Raw genomic sequence first — 6756 nt, 5'->3', positions numbered from 1 at the left:
CTTATTTTTGGCATATATATATATATATATATATATATATATGTTGTTCTCTCTTTAAATTTTGGGATACAGTTTCTTCTAACAGATCAAAATATACCCTAAATCTCTAGTGTATGGCTTTGTTGTAGTCTCCTGCCTGATCACATTCTCTCCCTTTTTTTTTAAATCCTCTTCTTTCTTTTTTCAACCAACTTCTTATCTTATAAATTCCTTTTATAAAATCTTTTATAATTTTCATCTTTACAGTCATATTCCATCCCTTCATTGTATTTACCCTCATTTTGTACATACCTAAGTTTTTCTTTCTTTAAAATTCTGGGAGGCACTTTCTTCTAACAGACCAAAATACACCCAAAATCTAGAGTGTGGCACTGATCTATACACCAGCCTGATCATATTTGATCATATTCTTTTTTTTAAATCTTTTTTCTTTTTCTTTTTTTTTTCTTTTTTCTTTCTTTCCCTTTCTTTTCCCCCAGTTTTGGGTCTCTTCTGATTTGTTTACTGTATATTTTTCTGGGGTCATTGTTACCTTGTTAGCATTTTGTTATCTCATTCATCTACTGTCCTCTGGACAAAATGACAAGACGGAAAAAATCACCTCCAAAAAAAGAACTAGAGGCAGTACCAACTGCCAGGGACCTAATCAATATGGACATTAGTAAGATGTCAGAAATAGAATTCAGAATGATGATTTTAAAGATACTAGCTGGGCTTGAAAAAAGCGTGGAAGGAATTAGAGAAACCCTTTCCGGAGAAATAAAAGAACTAAAATCTAACCAAGTCAGAATAAAAAAGGCTATTATTAATCAGGTGCAATCAAAAATGGAGGCTCTAACTGCTAGGATAAATGAGGCAGAAGACAGAATTAGCGATATAGAAGACCAAATGATGGAAAATAAAGAAGCTGAGAAAAAAAGAGATAAACAACTACTGGATCATGAGGGCAGAATTCGAGACACAAGTGATACCATAAGATGAAACACTATTAGAATAATTGGGATCCCAGAAGAAGAAGAAAGAGAGAGGGGGCAGAAGGTAAATTGAGGCAAATTAAAGAAGAGAACTTCCCTAATTTGGGGACAAAAACAGGCATCAAAATCCAGAAGGAACAGAGAACCCCTCTCAAAATCAATAAAAATAGGTCAACACCCCAACATCTAATAGAAAAACTTACGAGTCTCAGAGACAAAGAGAAAATCCTGAAAGCAGCTCAGAACAAGAGATATGTAACCTACAATGGTAGAAATATTAGATTGGCAACACACCTATCCACAGAGACCTGGCAGGGCAGAAAGGACTGGCATGATATATTCAGAGCACTAAATGAGAAAAATCTGCAGCCAAGAATACTATATCCAGCTACGCTGTCATTGAAAATAGAAGGAGAGATAAAAAGCTTCCAGGACAAACAAAAACTAAAGGAATTTGCAAACATCAAACCAGCCCTACAAAAAATATTGAAAGGGGTCCTCTAAGCAAAGAGAGAGCCTAAAAGTAACATAGACCAGAAAGGAACACAGACGATATACAGTAACAGTCACCTTACAGGCAATACAATGGCATTAAATTCCTATCTTTCAATAGTTACCCTGAATGTAAATGGGCTGAATGCCCAATGAAAGGACACAAGGCATCAGATTGAATAAAAGAACAAGACCCATCGATATGCTGTCTACAAGAGACTCATTTTAGACCCAAAGACACCTCCAGATTGAAAGTAAGGGGTGGAAAACCATTTAACATGCTAATGGACACCAAAAGAAAGCTGGGGTGGCAATCCTTCTATCAGACAATTTAGATTTTAAAACAAAGACTGTAATAAGAGATGAGGAAGGACACTATATCCTACTTAAAGGGTCTATCCAACAAGAAGATCTAACAATTGTAAATATCTATGCCCCTAACATGGGAGCAGCCAATTAGATAAGGCAATCAATATCAAAAGCAAAGAAACACATTGACAATAATACAATAATAGTGGGGGATGTTAACACCCCCTCATTGAAATGGACAGATCATCTAAGCAAAAGATCAACAAGGAAATAAAAACTTGAAATGACACACTGGACCAAATGGACTTCACAGATATATTCAGAACATTCCATCCCAAAGCAACAGAATACACATTCTTCTCGGGTGCCCATGAAACATTCTCAAGAATAGATCACATCCTAGGTCACAAATCAGGTCTCAACCGGTACCAAAAGATTGGGATCATTCCCTTCATTTTTTCAGACCACAGTGCTTTGAAACTAGAACTCAATCACAAGAGGAAAGTCAGAAAGAACTCAAATACATGGAGGCTAAAGAGCATCCTACTAAAGAATGACTGGGTCAACCAGGAAATTAAAGAAGATTTAAAAAAATTCATGGAAACCAGTGAAAATGAAAACACAACTGTTCAAAATCTTTGGGATACAGCAAAGGCAGTCCTAAGAGGAAAGTATATAGTAGTACAAGCCTTTCTCAAGAAACAAGAAAGGTCTCAAATACACAATCCAAACCTACACCTAAAGGAGCTGGAGAAAGAACAGCAAATAAAGCCTAAACCCAGCAGGAGAAGAGAAATAATAATCAGAGCAGAAGTCAATGAAATAGAAACCAAAAGAACAGTAGAACAGATCAACGAAACTAGGAGCTGGCTCTTTGAAAGAATTAACAAGATTGATAAACCCCTGGCCAGACTTATCAAAAACAAAAGGGAAATGACCTAAATCAACAAAATCATGAATGAAAGAGGAGAGATCACAACCAACACCAAAGAAATGCATCAATTATAAGAACATATTATGAGTAACTCTATGCCAGCAAATTAGATAATCTGGAAAAATGGATGCATTCCTAGAGATGTATCAACTACCAAAACTGAACCAGGAAGAAATAGAAAACCTGAACAGACCTATAACCACAAAGGAAATTGAAGCAGTCATCAAAAATCTCCCAACAAACAAAAGCCCAGGGCCAGATGGCTTCCCAAGGGAATTCTACCAAACATTTAAAGAAGAATTAATACCCATTCTTCTGAAACTGTTCCAAAAAATAGAAATGGAAGGAAAACTTCCAAACTCGTTTCATGAGTCCACCATTACCTTGATCCCCAAACCAGACAAAGACCCCATCAAAAAGGAAAATTACAGACCAATATCCTTGATGAACATGGATGCAAAAATTCTCACCAAAATACTAGCCAATAGGATCCAACAGTACATTAAAAGGATTATTCACCATGACCAAGTGGGATGTATCCCTGGGCTGCAATTTGGTTCAACATCCACAAATCAATCAATGTGATATAATACATTAATAAAAGAAAGAACAAGAATCGTATGATCCTCTCAATAGATGCAGAAAAAGCATTTGACAAAGTACAGCATCCTTTCTTGATCAAAACTCTTCAGAGTATAGTGATAGAAGGTACATACCTCAATACTATAAAAGCCATCTATGAAAAACCTACAGCGAATATCATTCTCAATGGGGAAAAACAGAGCTTTCCCCCTAAGATCAGGTACACGGCAGGGATGTCCACTATCACCACTGCTATTCAACATAGTATTAGAAATCCTAGCCACTGCAATCAGACAACAAAAGGAAATAAAAGGCATTCAAATCAGCAAAGAAGTCAAACTCTCACTTTTTGCAGATGATATGATACTTTGTGTGGAAAACCGAAAAGACTCCACCCCAAAACCGCTAGAACTCATACAGGAATTCAGTAAAGTGGCAGAATAGAAAATCAATGCACAGAAATCAGTGGCATTCCTATACACCAACAGCAAGACAGAAGAAAGAGAAATTAAGGAGTCGATCCCATTTACAATTGCACTGAAAACCATAAGATACCTAGGAATCAATCTAACCAAAGAGGCAAAGGATCTGTACTCAGAAAACTATAAAATTCTCATGAAAGAAATTGAGGAAGACACAAAAAAATGGAAAAATGTTCTGTGCTCATGGATTGGAAGAACAAATATTGTTAAGATGTCAGTGCTACCTAGAGCAACCTACACATTTAATGCAATCCCTATCAAAATACCATCCACTTTTTTCAAAGAAATGGAACAAAGAATCCTAAAATTTGTATGGAACCAGAAAAGACCCCAAATAGCCAGAGGAATGTTGAAAAAGAAAAACAGAGCTGGCAGCATCACAATTCTGGACTTCCAGCTCTATTACAAAGCTGTCATCATCAAGACACTATGGTACTGGCACAAAAACAGACACATAGATCAATGGAACAGAATCGAGAGCCCAGAAATGGACCTTCTGCTCTATGGTCAACTCATCTTCGACAAAGCAGGAAAGAATGTCCAGTGGAAAAAAGACAGTCTCTTCAACAAATGGTGTTGGGAAAATTGGACAGCCACATGCAGAAGAATGAAACTGGACCATTTCCTTACACCACACATAAAAATAGACTCCAAATGGTTGAAAGACCTAAATGTGAGACAGGAGTCCATCCAAATCCTACAGGGAAACACAGGCAGCAGCCCCTTGGGCCTCAGCTGCAGCAACTTCTCCTAGAAACATCGCCAAAGGCAAGGGAAGCAAGGGCAAAAATGAACTATTGGGATTGCATCAAGATAAAAAACTTTTGCACAGCAAAAGAAACAGTCCACAAAACCAAAAGACTACTGACAGAATGGGAGAAAATATTTGCAAAGGACATATCAGATAAAGGGCTAGTATCCAAACTCTATAAAGAACTTATCAAACTCAACACCCAACGAACAAATAATCCAATCAAGAAATGGGCAGAAGACATGAACAGACATTTTTCCAAAGAAGACATCCAAATGGCCAACAGACACATGAAAAAGTGCTCAACATCGCTCGGCATCAGGGAAATCCAAATCAAAACCTCAATGAGATACCCCCTCACACCAGTCAGAATGGCTAAAATTAACAAGTCAGGAAATGACAGATGTTGGCGGGGATGCGGAGAAAGGGGAACCCTCCTACACTGTTGGTGGGAATGCAAGCTGGTGCAACCCCTCTGGAAAAGAGTATGGAGGTTCCTCAAAAAGTTGAAAATAGAGCTAGCATATGATCCAGCCATTACACTACTGGGTATTTACCACAAAGATACAAATGTAGGGATCTGAAGGGGTACATGCACCCCCATGTTTAGAGCAGCAATGTCCACAATAGCCAAACTTTGGAAAGAGCCAAGATGTCCATCGACAGATGAATGGATAACGAAGATGTGGTATAGATACACAATGGAATATTATGCAGCCATCAAAAGGAATGAGATCTTGCCATTTGCAATGACGTGGATGGAACTGGAGGGTGTTATGCTGAGCGAAATAAGTCAATCAGAGAAAGACATGTATCATATGATCTCACTGATATGAGGAATATTATGGTGAATATTTGGTGAAAGCATGTGAGAGCAGAGAAAGACATGTATCATATGATTTCACTGATATGAGGAATATTATGGTGAATATTCAGTGAAAGCATGTGGGCATATACTGAATGGAGCACTGGGTGTTATGCACAAACAATGAATCATGGAACACTACATCAAAAACTAATGATGTAATGTATGGTGATTAACATAACATAATAAAAAACTTAAAAATAAAAATACCTCCAAACACATAATGGAGTAGATACTTAAATGGGATAGAAGAGGGAGGAGGAAAAATGATCTGGAAGAAATTAATTGGCCTATAGAATAACTAGTACATGAAATGTTCACAATAGCCTTATTCATGATGGCCCAAATTCTAAACAACCCAAAGTCCATTAACAGAAGAATGGGTAAACCAACTGTAGGTTCATACAATGGAACGCTATGCAGCCATGATAATGATAGGATTATTGCTTCACACAATGAGATGGATGAATCTTACAAACATAATGTTGAAAGAAAACAGACACAAGGGAGAATATTATGGTGAATAGAACAGGCTTAATTAAATGATATTAATACAAATCACAAAGTGATTGTCCGTGGTCTTAGAGAGGTAAAAATTGATTGGGAAGTATGCAAAAAAGGTTTATGTTGAGAAACATGTTCATTATCTTGATGGGGGTGTGAGTTTTGCAGGTTTCTTTATTTGTCAAAAACCGAAGATCTGCTGGTTGTGGTGAATATAGATTATGTTGCATTGTCTTAAAAGGCAAAGGGAAAAGTGGCAGAGACCTGATCTGAATTTGGCATCTCACTGCATTGGCTTCTTGTCAGATATGCCCACTTATTGTCAGATTACAAAATAAAATACACTTCCCAAGAACTTCGAAGTCTCCAGGTGCAGGCAGAGTGTGTCCCAGCAGCCAGAAGGAAGTCCTCCCACAGAGACCCAGGGACTGGCTGCTGGAGGTGAATGTACACTGGGTATGCATGACAATGGCTGACAAGGTGAACAAACCCTCCGGGTGGTGGATAAAGCACCAATAGCAACATCTGCTCTGGTCAATCCCTCAAATATCACCTGCCACCAATGCTCACTCAGAAGGCTTGTGAGGATGCCAACCACTGATTAAGTCTCTGGCAGGTGGCAGATACTCTTTAAGTGATGATCACAAGCTCTATGAGCATAGTTGTTTTCAAGAGTCTTGTTGCCTCTTCACATGCTTTCACCAAAACATGCCATTTGGAGACAAGTGCCATTTGCATATACACATGCATGCACATACATGCACACGTGCACACACACACTTTTATTTATCTGGAAGCCTGGTTTAAAACTATCTCAGCCTAGGATGTGGAGAAAGGAGAACCCTCTTACACTGTTGGTGGGA

The sequence above is a fragment of the Callorhinus ursinus genome, unplaced genomic scaffold (assembly GCF_003265705.2).
Source record: "Callorhinus ursinus isolate GAN/ISIS: 27379988/994484 unplaced genomic scaffold, GSC_fseal_2.0 scaffold29, whole genome shotgun sequence".
In the NCBI taxonomy this organism is placed as follows: domain Eukaryota; kingdom Metazoa; phylum Chordata; class Mammalia; order Carnivora; family Otariidae; genus Callorhinus; species Callorhinus ursinus.
Note: the sequence above shows the minus strand (reverse complement) of the source record.